This window comes from Chinchilla lanigera, unplaced genomic scaffold, assembly GCF_000276665.1.
Source record: "Chinchilla lanigera isolate Chin_1 unplaced genomic scaffold, ChiLan1.0 scaffold00122, whole genome shotgun sequence".
In the NCBI taxonomy this organism is placed as follows: domain Eukaryota; kingdom Metazoa; phylum Chordata; class Mammalia; order Rodentia; family Chinchillidae; genus Chinchilla; species Chinchilla lanigera.
Window position 1 is genome coordinate 2005174 of NW_004955523.1, and position 15971 is coordinate 2021144.

Here is a 15971-nt window from a genome sequence, read left to right on the forward strand (position 1 = left end):
GGACCTGAAGTGAGTGCTACACTGTGGTCCCAGGGTTCAGACATGTGGTCTAAATGTTAATCAGGGCTGAGGAGTGTGTTGCTAGAGAACTGGGGCGTTCAGACTGTAACACTGTTCTGTTCTCACATACCAGTTTTAGGACAGTCAAGACTTAATTTTTGGTTTGTTTAAATCTCTGGTCTGGCAGCTGATGAGCAAAGTAATTTTTAGTTTTAACTATTGAAAAGTAAGAATAATCTGTTCTTAAAAGGCTTTAGATGGTAGAGTTCTCTGAAATAAGCCAGTACAGTGCTCAGGGTACCCTTCCATGTACCCTGTTTAATAAATTGGTGAGCCCAGTGGCATATACCCATAGTCCTGGCTACTAGGGGATGCAAGTTCAGGGCAAGTTAGCAAGACCTAGTCTCAAAATTTTTAAAAAGTGGTAGGGGACCGGTGTTATAGTTTAGTGGTAAAGCACTTGCCTAGCATGAGTGATGCTGATTTCAATTCCCAGTACCGCCAGAGAAATAAAAAATAAAATAGGGCTGGGGATATAGTTCAGCAGCACAAGCACCTGCATGGCAAGTGCAAAGGTCCTAAGTTTGATTCCTGGTACAAACAAACAAACAAATAAAAAATAAGAGTTGCTTCAGCATCTACAAGCTGCTGCATCGTGGACCTTGTGTGTCTCTTAGCCAAGGTGCTGGAGAAGACCCAGTTCCAGGACCAGCCCATGGAGGAGGAGGAGGTGGAGACTTTCACCTTCCAGGCAGAAATTGCCCAGTTGATGTCACTGATCATCAACACTTTCTACTTGAATAAAGAGATCTTCCTGAGGGAGCTGATTTCAAATTCTTCAGATGCTGTGGACAAAATCAGGTATGAAAGCCTGACAGATCCCAGTAAGTTAGACTCCAGCAAGGAGCTGCGCATTAATCTTACTCCAAACAAGCAAGATTGCACCCTCACCATCGTGGATACAGGGATCTGAACGACCAAGGCTGACTTGATCGATAACCTCGGCACCATAGCCAGGTCGGGGACCAAGGCCTTCATGGAGGCTTTGCGGGCTGGCGCTGACATCTCCATGATGGGCAAGTTCGGTGTTTCTACTCTGCCTACTTAATTACTGAGAAAGTGACTGTGATCACCAAGCATGACGACGATGAGCAGTACGCCAGGGAGTCCTCAGGAGGAGGGCCCTTCACAGTGAGGACTGGCACAGGTGAACCTATGGCTGAGGAACAGAGGTTATCCTGCATCTGAAGGAAGACCAGACTGAGCACCTGGAAGAAAAAAGGAGAAAAGGGCTTCTGCAGAAACACTCTCAGTTTATTGTTATCCCGTCACTGTCTGTGGAGAAGGAACGACATGAAGAAGTGAGGGATGATGAGGCTGAAGAAAAGGAAGACAAGAAAAGGAAGAGAAGGAGCCTGATGACAAGGCTGAAGTAGAGATGTCAGTTCTGATGAAGAAGAAAAGAAGGATGGTGACAACAAGAAGATTAAGGAGAAGTGTACTGACCAAGAAGAACTGAACAAAATGAAGCCGATTTGGACCAGAAACCCTGGTGATATACTCATGAGGAGTCCGGGAAGTTCTGTAAGAGCCTGAGCAGTGACTGGGAGGATCACTTGGTGGCGAAGCATTTTTCCATTCAAGGACAGTTGGAATTCAGGACTCTTCTTTTTGTCCCACGACGAGTGCCTTTTGACCTATTTGTAAACAAGAAAAACAGCATCAAGTTGTATGTCTGCAGAGTTTTCATCATGGACAACTGTGAGGAGCTGATCCTTGAATACCTGAATTTCATCAGAGGGGTGGTGGACTCTGAGGATCTCCCTCTAAATATTTCTTGGGAAATGGTACAACAAAGCAAAATTTTGAAAGTCATCAGAAAAAATTTGGTCAAAAAGTGCTTAGAATTGTTTACTGAACTGGCAGAAGATAAGGAGAACTACAAGAAGTTCTTTCAGCAGTTTTCTAAGACTATAAAGCTTGGAATACATGAAGACTCTCAGAATCAGAAGAAGCTTTCAGAACTGTTGAGCTACTACACATCTGCTTCTGGGCCTCAGATGGTTTCTCTCAAGGACTGTTGCACCAGGATGAACAACCGGAAGCACGTCTCTTACATCACAGGTGAAGCCAAGGACCAGGTAGTTAACTCGGCCTTTGTGAAACAGCTTTGGAAGCATGGCTTAAAGGTGATCTATATGATCAAGCCCATCAACAAGTACTGTGCCCAAAATCTAAAGGAGTTTGAGGGGAAAACTTCAACGTCAGTTACCAAAGAGGGATTGGAGCTTCCAGAAGATGAAGAGGAGAAGAAGAAACAGGAAGAGAAAAAGACAAACTTTGAAAACCTCTGCAAGATCCTGAAAGACGTCTTGGAGAAGAAGGTTGAAAAGGTGGTGGTGTCAAAACGTTTAGTGACGTCCCCGTGTTGTATTGTCACAAGCACATAGGGCTGGATGGTGAACATGGAAAGAGTCATGAAAGCCCAGGCCCTGAGAGACAACTCGATGATGGGTTACATGGCAGCCAAGAAGCACCTGGAGATAAACCCTGACCACTCCATCATCAAGACCTTGAGGCAAAAGGCCAGGCTGATAAGAACGACAAGTCTGTGAAGGATCTGGTAGTCTTGCTTTATGAATTGTGCAGCTGTCCTCTGGCTTCAGTCTGGAAGACCCTCAGGCACACGCGAACAGAATTTACAGGATGATCAAACTGGGTCTAGGTATCGATGAGGATGACCCTACCGCCGACGACACCACTGCTGCTGTCAATGAAGAGATGCCGCCCCTCGAAGGAGATGACAACACATTGCGCATGGAAGAAGTCGACTGAGCTCTGCCCGAAGACCACTCGGATGTGTGCTCATGCTTTACCTTCATTCCTTCTGATAATACATACTTGCGAGGATTTTTTAACATATAAGTCTGTATGGCATGATAACTGCTTAAGGGGAAAACAAGAATTCTTTCTGAGTATCTTTTTTTGTTTTTTTTCCAGTACCGGGAATCGAACTCACAACCTCGTGCTTGCCAGGCAGGCACTGTGCCACTGAGCTAAACCCCCAGCCCCTAAGATTTCTCTCTACTTGTAAGTGATGCTGTGATACTTTAGGCACTAAAGCAGAGCTAGCAGTGCTTTCTCTAGTTTCACCTTGGTTTATTTTAACAGGTTGAGATGTTTGTGGTAAAATATAACTTACTGTTAACTTTGTGAGGTCTGAAGTGTTTCCTTATCGAGCTAGATTCCTTAGTAGACCAAATCTTTTGTCTCTGAAGTGTTGAGATTTCTTGATGTTTAAAGGAATATTTGTTAAAATAGCTTGAGTTTCCTTGTAGGATCTTATTTTAAACTTTCCCCTGTAGTTTCAATTCTGCATGTCCTAGGCTTCTAGAAATAAGTATGTTAAACTGAAACAACTTGATGGTAGAAGCTGGACGGGGCTTGTTTTCCAAAGAGAAGTATTGTTTAGAGGAAGAAATGAAACTTCCTAGGAATACTGCAGTGCTATTTGGAAAATAATTCAGAACAAGGCCTGTGAATGGAAATGGGGTGCCCAGGTCACATTATGCTTTAAGAGGTAACAAATACAGAGTTAAAAAAAATTAATTAAATAAAATAAAAGTGGCTAAGTATAGAAGGAGAAAAATAAAGTGATTGTTTAAAATGAAAATAGGGTTCACAATTATTGGGCTGGGAATATAGCTCAGCAGTAGAGTGCTTGTCTAGCATGTGCAGGGCCCTAGGTTCCATCTCTAATAGTGAAAAAAATGAACTTATATATATTTACCCTTTGTTTTCTTGACTTTGCCATGAATCTGTGTATAAATTAACCCCTATCAGAAAGCTATAAACTTTTAAAATGAATTGTATTCTGCATATTAGCAGACACATTTCTTTGGCTTTTGCTGATAAAGCTGGCTGTTTGTTTGCCTCAGTATCTTCACAGAACACTGATGACACAGCCTAATAAGTTAAAAAGTTCCTGTTAAGCAAATTATTATATCAGTTAGACTGGTATCTAATGTAACCCAGAGCTGTTAAAATTCATTGATCAAGTAGGGGATTGACCTACCTCTATTCCTTGAATCGTGAGTCTAGGATTCTTTATATTTTTTTCACTTCTCTAATTTGATCAAATAAAATGACTCTTTTTCTTTAAACCTTGCAAACTAGCTCTCTATCATAAAAAATGCTAAAATCAAAGCAATGCCACTACATAGATGGCTGTTATTTGTATTTTGGTCTTTTAGTATTCATGCTGGAATTACAGGTGTATGCCACCATGCCCAGCTCTAATACCCATGTTTTATTTTTTTGTTTATATATTATTACATTTGGAACCACTTAATACAAGAAAGAAATTTAACATTTTGGCTACTGATCTTTTTTTTTTTTCCTCTTACTGGGCAAAGTCAGGGTCAAGTTTCCTAGATATATCTTATATGACTCCTATGTGTATCAAGTGTGTACATTAGGGGTGTATTTTTTGCTCTGCTTTTTCTCACCATGATTTTATCTGAAGTATATCAGATGCCTTTCTTGTCCAACCTTACTTACGGCTTGTATACTAGATGGATCTTAAATTAGAGGTATGATTTGTGTGACTACAGAACAAAGACAAATAAACATAATTTAGGGTAAAAACACTTAGAAGAAAAATCCCCATTTCTGTAAGACTTGTACCTCTCTACTAGCTCTTTAAAAAGCTTCTAGTTCATTTTTGTTTGTCAGAGTAAATTTCAATAACTTCATTCATTTTAGAAAAAATAGACTTTAATTTTATAACTATGACATCTTTTCACTAGATGTCATGTGTGTTTTTATTTCTACACTGTATTTCTATTCACAGTTCCAGAAAAGACTTCAAGTGGTTTCCTTTCAGTCTAATTAAAAGTATGAAATGGTTTGTACAAAAGATCATATAGGTATATAGCATGGTGAAACAAAAGCTTATGTACTTAATACTGAGCTTAAGCATTACAACATGATTAAAACTTTTGCAGTCCCCATGTAAACACTTCCTGATTCTCCTTTCTTTTCCCTCAAGATTAACAGTATTCCTAATTATTTTTGTCATTTTCTTGTTTTTCTTTATTGTTTTACTAAGTATATTTTATATATGAAATATATAAATATGTATGATATATTAGTATTTCTATTATTAAAAATTAACATTTCTGTTATTAAAATTAATGTTATATTAATATATTATATATTAATATTTATTATATAACTATAAACTTTCTTGCTTAATGTTGTGTATTTTTGAGAGGCAGGTTACTGTAGGATTTAAGACCATAGATTGTGATGCCCAGATTCTGCCATTTAGTGCCCATGTGATTTGGGCAAATTACTGAACAATTTGGTGCCTATTTCCTTATCTAAAAACAGAATCTAGGGGCTGGGGATTTAGCTCAGTGGCATAGCGCCTGCCTGGCAAGCGCAAGGTCGTGAGTTCGGTTCCCGGTACCAGAAAAAAAAAAAAATAGAATCTACCTGACAGGGCTTGTTGTGGGGAATTTCATGGACCACTGTATGCAAGTGCTTAAAACAGTCCTAAAACCCTAGCAGTATTGACTTTAAGTTAGTGTTCGTGAAATGAATCATATATTATATTCTTTTGCAGTTTGTTCTTTCCTTCAACATAATTTTGTGAAATTCATCCAAGTTAATAGTTATAGCTCTAGATCATTCATTGTTTCTGTTGTGTGGTGCTCTAATGTGTGAATCTTCTGTATTTGTCTTCTCTGTTGGTGGATATTTAGGTTCTAGAGTTTATCATTATTTTACAACTACAAACAATAATGCTGCACAGACATTATTGTATATTCCTGCTTATGCACTTGTGTAAGGGTTCTTTAGGGTATATGCATCTTTGCTGGGCATGGTGGCACATGTCTGTAATCCCAACATGTGGGAGGCTAAGGCAGGAGGGTTGCCCTGAGTTTGAGGCTAGCTTGAGCTACATAATGAGATCCTATCTCTCACACACAAAAAAGGTATGTGTATCTTAAACTTTCCTAGATGATGCCAAATTAGTTTCCAAAATAATTATACCACCTTATCCTGTGAGAGTATGAGAATGTGTTTTGTTCTGTGCATTATTGTTTGATTCATTAATATTTGCCAAACTGGGAAGTATAAAATGGTATACAAAAAAAATAAAAAATAAAATGGTATACAGGTGTATAATGTTTCAAGTTGGGACATTTTTTGCATGTAGTTGTTGGCTGGTTTTTGTATATTTTGCCCATTTTCTATTCTGTACTCAGCTATTTGATTTGCTGGTTGATACAGTATTTAGATATGCTTTAAATATGAAAATACTTCTTTATATGTGCAGCATATAACTTCCATTTTATGGCTTGTCTTTCATTCTCAGGTAGATGACTTTTCATATATATTTAGTTAGAGGAATTTTTTTTTTGTTAGGCCAGTGTCTTATTTGGGGTTTATAACATTTCTCAGAATCTTTAAACCATACTTTTGAAAGGTGAGACTTACAGTCTTTTTGACTAATCCATTCCAATGTAAATAACCACAGTAGAAAAAGTCTTGTGTCCTTACTGACCAATAGCTTTTACTAAAGCCTTTTTAAAAAGCATTAACGTAATCCAGCAAGGCATGGTGGTACACACCTGTAATCCTAGCACTCCCCGTGCTTGGGAGGTTGAGGCAGGAGGATCACTGAGTTTAGGCCATCCTGGCTACACTGTGGGTTCAAGGCAGGACTGAACCACATAGTGAGACTCAGTCTCAAAAAACAAAACAAAACAAAATCCAGTTTTGGAAATAAAAAGATTACAACATATACCACATTGAAATTTTCATATTAAGAAATTATACTTTTTATGCCATTAATTCCTGGTCTTTTTAGTTTTATTATGTTTCCAACAGTTAAGCTCATTTCTAGCCTGTAGGTTGACTACATGAAGCGTAATTATTGTTTTTTAGTTTCTGTTAAGAGAACTGTCGTTTGTCTAGGACATAGTAGTATACCTTGAATGATCTGAACTAGCTATGAAATACTCTTTTAGGAATTTTAACTTCCTTAGTTTATGAATATAACAAGTCAGTGAAACTTTGCTTAGCAGTTGTCTTTGTTTACAGAGGAGACCACATTTAAAAACCTTTATTTTATTTTGCCATTCTTTTTTAATGATGTCTTATATGGAGTACTTTGAAATTGGTTCTGCAGTTAGTTGCTTTGCTTTATTGTGAGCTTCTTGTGGTTAGGGGCGATTACTTAACAATCTATAAACTTCCACATGAAACACTTTGTATAGTATTATTCACCAATTAGATACTTAATGCTTATTGGAGTTCATGACTATGTCGTGGATGAAAGCGCATCCTGATCTAGTCCACAACACAGAGGGAGAGGGAGAGTGAGGGAGAGAGGGAGCACTGTGTTCAAGAAGTTTATGTTGTCAAAAAATACAGTTAATTGCCCTGAAAAATGTAAAACATTTAGCTGGCCTCTTGGACAGTATTGCACATTTAACTAAAGTGAAAGTGAAGCAGCAAAGTTTTGTGTCAGAATTTCATCATTGGTTGTGTTAAAATACTGTTGTGGATCTTAAAGTCTAATTTCTGAATCTGGCATTCAGGATCCTCTACAGCTTCCAGCCAACATGGGTGGCCTGTAAATAAGTACCTCAAAATTAACAAGTGTACATGTGAAGATATAATATCTTTAATTTCACCATAGTGGAATCTAATACACCTTTCTCAGGTTTAAATAATCTAAATGTGGTATCAACAGATATTCTATCAATAAACAATGCATTTTCTAGATTTCTAGATGGAAACATGATGCAGGGACACGTCTACCTGATTGTCATAGGATTTCATGGGGAAATATTGGAAGATGAGGTTGGAAGCTTTAAAATGCGCACAGCAAGCCTGGAGGTTTATTTCTGACATGTCTCAGTAATTCTGTGTCCAGTCCTTTAATGTGGTAACCGATGAGAGTATGTGTCCCGCTCAGAGGAAGAGTTAAAGCTTTTGACCTATAAGGATGAATACGAGCGTGTACCCAGAACCCCCTTGGCCCCATCTGTACTACTCTCTTTGTCCATTTTTGACCATTTTGCACTGGAACCAGTAACCTCTTTTGTGTTCCCTAAACTTGAGCTTATTCCCGCAGAGCTTTGTATTGCATGTTTGCTTTCTAATTCTCCTGTCATAGCTCACTTTGTTTGTTTAAATCGCCTTCAAATTCTGGCTCAAATATCACTTCCTTTGTTTAAGAAACTCTTTTGCCAGGCTGGGGATTGAATGCAGGAGCCCCCTTCTCATGCTAGGCAAGCACGCTGCTACTGAGCTGCACCCGCAGCCCAGTGTCAGCTTCTTAATTTAAAATTTTATCCCACCCCAGCACTTGCGCACTCCTCTTAACTCTGTTTATCTTTTTCTGTGTAGCATTTACCCAACTTGCTGGGACCTAACACAGGGGTCGTACACATACTGGGATTCTTTTCCTCTTTCTCACATTTCTCTCCCTTTCTCACTTTTCATTATCATCAGTTCCCCACAAAAAGTATCTTGTTGGTCAGATAATGACTTTATTCAGTTTACTGCAGCACGAAGAACACCACTCGGTAGAGTATTGGTAGTTAAGGGAAGATGGGTGAGAGTATAGGGTTTTGGGGATCTTGACTCAAAGTGGTTAAAGATAGGCTTTTGAAGGTGGTGGTGGAGCAACTGGTTGGGGTCACACCAGGTGTGTAACACAATATTTAGAGTAAGTGGACATCACAAAAAAAGTGTTTCATATATTATCCTGGGAAGACAGTGGTTTTCCCAGATAAATTAGTTCACAAGAATTTCCTGAAGCAAACAGTGAAACTACTGGCTTCCAGACATGGGCCAAAAAAGAAAAAAAATCAAGTTGACTTGGTTCTCACTAAATTCTTACTCTGCTAAGATTTTCTTTCGTCCTCTTTTCTCGAAAAATATCATCACTATTGACTTAAGTCAGGGCACCGTAGCTTGCCTAGACAGTTTAAAAAGCCTTCAGGCTTGTCTGTGTCTTTTCCCCATGACTACGGAGTAGTTGAACTGTGAGAACTCTGGCCATTCTCAGTGTTGGTTTAAATCCTGTAAGTAGTTTGTGATTTCCTATAAATTCTAGCTTGTTATAGGACCTGATCCTGTCTGCTTCACCACCCTCACCTCTACCACTTCTCTGATTATGTTGCAGCCTAACATTGGATTCCTTGTATCTATGCATTTTTAAAAACTTTTACCTTTAATAGCACATGTCTGTAGCACATATGGTTACCTTCACTGTAGGCAGGTGATATGTGTACATAACACGTCTTACTTCTTTTTACGTCTCCGTTCCCTCCCTGCCCTCCATCCCTTGCTTCCTTTCTTTTTGCAAAGGATCTGTCTCCCTGTTTGCAAGCATCTTTTATTTTTCTCCTTAATTTATTTATATGTGGGGTTTTTCATATAAGAGTAACCATGTGCTCTTTAAACTCGTATGGCTGATTTATTTCCCTTAACATTATGGTCTCAAAGTATATCCATTTTTCGACAGATGACTCAAGTTTATCCTTCTTTGTGGCAGAGTGGTACTCCACTGCATGTAAATACCACCTTTTCATTATCCATTCATCTGTTGGTGGTCATACAGACCGCTTCCAAGACTTAGCTATCATAAATTGTGCTGCTGTAAACATGGGTATGCAATGTATTGTAATATGTTTTAATTCTTTCAGGGAGATATCTAGAAAGGGACTAGCTGAATCAACTGGAATTTCTAATTTTAATTTTTTGGGGAATTTCTTTAGTAACTTCCATAATGGTTGTACTAGCTTACATTCTGGCCAGTAGTATAGAAGGCTTCTTTTTTCCCTTTCAATTTCACAGGAATTTGTTACCATTTGATTTCTTAATTACAGCCATTTTCTCTAGGGTAAGATGAATCTTAGTGTTTTAATTTGCATTTCTCTAATGGTCAGAGATGGTGAACATTTTTCATATGTTTGGCCATTTATTGGCCATTTGTACTTCCTCTGAGAAGTATCTATTCATTTTCTTTGCCCATCTTTTGATTGAGTCTTTTATGGGGGGGGTCTAATTTTTTTTGAGTTCTTTATATATACTAGATATAACTCCTCTGAGGAATAGGTGGCAAAAATTTTTTCCCATTCTGTAGGTTACCTATTCACTCTGTTGGTTCTTTGGTGTGCAGGAAACTTTTAATTTGATATCCAATTTGTCAGGGCTAGGGACATAGCTCAGTTCCACAGTGCCTGCCTTGCAAGCATGAGGTCCTGAGTTCAATTCTCGGTACCAAAAAAAATTATCAAAATAATCCCACTTGTCAATTCTTGATGTTATTTCTTCTGCAATTGGGGGTCACAAAATCTTTGCCTACATCAATCATTTCAAGCGTTTTACCTATTTTATTCTCTAGCAGATTGTTTATTATTTAGATCTTTGATCCATTTAGATTTTAATTTACTATATGGTGGAAGTTAAGGGTGTAGCCTCAATTTTCTGTATGTGTTGAGCCAGTTTTCCCAGCACCATTTGCTAAAGAGGTTATCTTTTTATTTCCTTTTTCCCTTCCTTTTTTTCTCCTTTCCCCTATCCCAGTTTCTCTTTCCTTTTGAACAGTTTCTTCCCATTTCCCAATATCTATTGTACATTTTGGATCTTATTTACTCTTTCAGTTTCTCACACCAGGGAGCAATATGTTTATACATGTGAGTCTAATTTATTTCACTTGGTCTCAAGTTGTATGGTCTCAAGTTGTATCCATTTATCTGGAAATGTCTCAAGTTTATCCTTCCTTATGGCTGAGTAGTACTCCATTGTATAAAAAGTCCACATCCTTTTTATCCATTCCTCAGTTGGTAGGCATTTGTGTTGTTCCCAAGATCTAGCTATTACAAATTGTGCTGCTATAAACATGGGTGCACATAAATCACTATGGTGTGATATTTTTAATTCTTCTGGGAAAATACCCAGAAGGGGAATAGCTGCATTGAGTGAGACCTCTAATCTTAGTTAAAAAGGGTATCTTTACTCCAGTGTACTGGGGCCTTTTGTTAAAGATGAGATGGCTGGATATGTGTGGGGTTGTTTCTGTGTCCTCTGTTTTGTTCCACGGACTCGCTGTTTCTGGGCTAGTATCATGCTGTTTTTATTACTATAGTTTTGTAATATACAGTGACTTGAAATCCAGGATTTGATGCCTCGGGCTTGGCTCTTTATCCAGGATTGCTTTTGCTATTCTGGATCTTTTCCAGTTCCATATGAATTTTAGGATTGTTTTCTTTAGTTTTTTAATGAATGCTGTTGGACTTTTTTTTTTTTGTTTTTTTGGTTTTGGTTTTTCTCCGGTGCTGGGAACCGAACTCACAACCTTGCGCTTGCCAGGCACGCACTTTGCCGCTGAGCTAAATCCCCAGCCCCTCTGTTGGACTTTTGATTAGGATTGTGTGTTGGTTTGGGGCTTATTTTGCAAAGGAAACAATATAATACAGGACATATATTTTGTAAGATTATTTGTAATAGTCACCCAAAGAATCATATACAAGAAAGTGCAGGAAATCTGTCCACACACTATAGACCAAGAATCCAGCTGAGGGCCTAGATCCTGTGATGATCTTCTGCATGAGTCCAGCTGAAAACATAGAGCCCATAACAATGCCTCCCATGTATCCAACTGGAGGACCAGAGATCAGTAGTGGAATCTAGACAGTCTGTGCCAGCAGGATGCAGGGTCTGCACTAGCAGACTGAGGGATCTACACAGGAGCCAGGAAGTGACGTGCAAAGTAAGAACCAGAGCTCCCCCAAAAGGTACCACAGCCATCCTCAGCAACAGTGAGGTCCTGAGCTCCTCTGATGAGGAGGAAAGCTGAATTCCCATCAGGAAAGCCAGTGCAGCAAGCTTCTCCAGGAGACAGGCAGTGCACCATCTTCCCCTCTGGAACCAGGAAGCGATGCTCAAAGTGAGGAGCAGAGCTCCCCCAAAGTGAACCAAAGCTATTCTCAGTGCCAATAAGGTCCCAAGCTCCTCAGAGGATGAAAGCAACCAAATTCATCAGGAAAGCCAGCATGACAAGCTCCTCCGAAAGAACCAACAGCTCCTTACAGCTTCTACCAGCTCCCAACAGCCTCATTTCTCCAGTTCTGCCTCTTATGCTGCTGGCGACAATCCTCAGGTGGGCCTCCCACACCCAGCACCACGCTGACTCAGTTCAGCTGGGTATTTTAAGTTAACCACCAGTTGTCAATCCACCACAGATTGTATTAAATCTGTACATCAGTTTTTGGAAGTTTGGCCATTTGATAGTGTTGGTTCTGCATATCCAGGAACAGGGGATATCTTTCCATTTTCTGAGGTCCTCTTTAATCTCCTTTTTTCAGAGTACTGTAGCTTTCATTGTACTCTTTCACTTCCTTGATTAGGTTAATTCCTAATTATTTAATTTTCTTGATGCTGTTGTGAGTGGTATTTTCTTAATATCTTTCTTGGTGGTTTTATTATTGTGTTCAGGAACACTATTGATTTTTTTTTAATCTTCATTTTTGCTATTGACTTTTGTGTGGTTTTGTGTCATTCTCCATTTCTGAATCTGTTGTTAATTCTGCGAATCTTGGTGAATTTTTTGGGGCTTCTGTGTAAAGGATCATGTCATCTGCAGATAATAATTTGGCTTCTTCCTTTCGTATACATATGCCTTTTATTTCTTTCTCTTGCCTGATTCCACTGGCTAATATTCCAAGTGCTATCTTGAATAGGAGTGGTGATGGTGAACATATGTGCCTTATTCCTAATTTTAGAGGGGAAGCTTTTTTTTTTTTTTTGGTACTGGGAATTGAACTTAGGACCTTGTGCTTGCCAGGCAGGCACCTGTGCCACTGAGCTATATCTGTGGCCCCTAGAGGGGAAGCTTTTAGCTTTTCCTTATGTAATTTGAGGTTGGTCGTTGATTATATCATAAATGGCTTGTGTCGGGTTGCAAGGTCCTTCTTTACTTATTTTCTTTAGTTTTTTTTTAAATCAGGAATGGATGTTAGATTTTGACACAAGCTCTTTCTGCATCTATTAATGATTGTGCAGTTTTTGTCCTTGCTTCTGTTTATGTGATGTATTACATTTCTTGCTGTGTGTTGTTGAACCGTCCTCGCATCCCTGAGATGAAGCCTCCTTTGTCATGATGTATGATCTTTTTGATGATTTTTTGCATTTTGTCTGCCAGTGTCTTGTTGAGGATTTTTGTTTCAATGTTCATTAAAGAGGTGGCCTCTGGTTTTCTGTTTTAGTTGGATCCTTGTTTGGTTTTGGAATCAGAGTAACGCTAACTTCTAGGAATGAGTTTGAAAGTACTTCTTCCCTTTCAATTTTTTTGAGGAGTTTGATGTATTGGCATTATATCCTCTCTAATGGTCTTTTAGAATTCAGTAGTAAATCCATCAGGTCCTGAGCTGTTCTTACTTGGTAGGATTTTTTTCTTTAAATTATTACTGCCTCAATTTCATTGCCTGTTATTACTGGATTGTTAAAGCGTTTTTAACATCTTCTAGGTTCAGTTTTGGTAATTCATAGATGTCTAGGAATTTGTCCATTTCTTCAAGAAGATCCATTTTCTTGGAGTATGGTTTTTCATAGTAGTTAACTAATGGTCCATGGGATATTGGCAGTGTCTATTATGATTTCACTGTTTTCATTCCTGAGTGCATTGATACAGGTCTTTTCTTTCCTTATTTTTGAAAGTTTGACTAAAGGGTTTATTTTGTTATTTTTTCAAAGAACCAGCTCTTTGAGTCATTGATTCTTTGTATTGCTTTTTAGTCTCAGTTTTATTAATGTCCACTCTGATCTTTATGATTTTCTTTATTATACTAGGTTTGGATTTAGACTGTTCATGTTTTTCTGTTATCTCAAGGTGCATCATTAGGTTATTTGAGCTTGCTCTGTTTTTCTAATGTGAGCATTCACAGCAATGAATTCCTCTCCTAGGCCTGTTTCATTGTGTCCCATAGGTGCTGGTATATTGTACTGGCATTATTATTTGATTCTAGGCATTGTTTAACATCTTCCTTGTTTTTTTCTGTGACCCATTGAGTGCTCAAGAGTGTGTTATTTAGTTGGGCATAGTGGCGCATGTCTATAATCCCAGCACTTGGGAGGCTGAAGCAGGAGGATTGCCATGAGTGTGAGGCCAGCATGGGCTACATAGTGAATTCAAGGCCAGCATGGACTACAGAGTGAGACCCTGTCTCGAAGAAAAAATGTTACTTAATGTTCAGGTGTTTTTAAAATTTCTGTAGTTTCTTTTGTGGTGAATTTCTAGTTTCAATGTGTTATAATCTCATAGTATACCTGAGGTGATTTCAAATCTTTCATGTTTAAGCAGGTTCTGTTGGGGGAGAGGTTGTTTTTTGCTTTTGTCTTTTTGAGATGGTATCTTGCTATGTAGCTCAGGCTGGCCTTGAACTCACTTTGTAGCTCAGGGTGGCCTCAAACTCGCAGTGATTCTCCTCCCTCAGCCTTCCAAATGCTAGGATTATAGGCTTGCACCACCACACACTCTGTTTTATGGACTAGTATGTGGTCTATTTTGGAGATAGCCCAGGGTGCTGCTAAAGAGAATGTATGTTGTTATCCTAGGGTAGAACACTTTGTGGATACCTGTTAAATCCATTTCCTTGGAGATGTAGTTTAGCACTGATAATTCTTTGTTAATTTTTTTGTTTGTTCAGTTGATCTGTTTGTGATGGTAGAATATTAGTGTTGTGTGTATAATTGTGTTGGTGTGTATTTGATCTTTATGTCCTATGGCAGTGACAGCAAACCTTTTAGAACTTCCAGGGATCCAAACAGCCCACTGTAGCAAGCATGCCATAGGTTCTCTACCACTGTCCTGTAGTGTTCATAAAATTGGGTGCACTCATGTTTGGTACATACGTATTTTCAATTGTTTTTTTTCCTGTCGAATTGTTCCCTTAAGTAGTATGCAGTGATCTTCTTTGCCTCTTCAGGTCAGTTTTAGCTTGAAGTTTACTTTGTCTAAAAATGACACTGCTGTCCCTGCTTGTTTTCAGGGTCCTGCTGCATGGAATACTGTTTTCTATCCTTTGATTTTTAGTCTGACTTCTTGCTTTTCTCTGGCAGTTTTTAAGATCCTTTGTGTTGTACTTCTGGGATTTTTTATTAGGTTATTTTAATTTTTATTATGATTTTTTATTATTTTATTTATTATTATGAGGTGTCATTGGGAGCTTCTTCTGCATCTATTAAGTAGTTATTTGGCATTCTGTAAGCCTTGCTTACCTGTATGTTGAGTTCTTTGCCCATACTTGAAAATTTTTCTGCTATGAGTTCTGGAAACAGATTGTTTTATTCTGTGTGTGCTGTCTGCTGATTTCTCCCTAACTAGTTTGCCTTAGGTTTGTCGTCTTAGTGTAGTCTAGTAGCTGTAAGATGAAGTTTCCTTGCTCTGTTACTGTATGTCATCATTTGATTCAATTTTGTCCTCAATTGCAGAAACCCTTTTTTCATGTTGATCATTTCTTCTGTTACATATTTAATAGAATTCTTTATCTTTAGGGTTTCTGTATCTTCGGAGACTACTTTTTAGTAAAATTGTCATTCATGCTTTGTACAATGCTGATTTTTGAGTTTCTTCCCTAGCTACATTGGTCAGTTTGTTGCGCTAGCTTGTGGGTCGTGTCAGTTTGGAGCTTACTGACTTTCTTCGCTTCCTCTTTAACCATCTTGTGGAACTCAGCTATTTGGTGTTTGATTTCCTCTCCACTGGTGCTCTGTGGGTCTACTCTGGAAGGGCTGGGAGTCTTTGGAGTCATTTTGTTGCCTTTTTTTCGTGTTCCTATTGTATGTGCATGCACACCAAAGTTGAAGTCAGAGTGAAGAGAGTTTGTTGTTAGCATGAAGATCGGTTTAGTTAGGTTCTGTTTTTCAGTGATACGATCTTAGCT

The 15971-nt window shown here is 38.6% G+C and overlaps 1 pseudogene; it reads left to right on the forward strand.

Moving 5' to 3' along the window:
• The first annotated feature begins 676 nt into the window (after positions 1-676).
• LOC102016742 lies at positions 677-2875 on the forward strand (annotated as a pseudogene).
• Positions 2876-15971: the final 13096 nt, after the last annotated feature.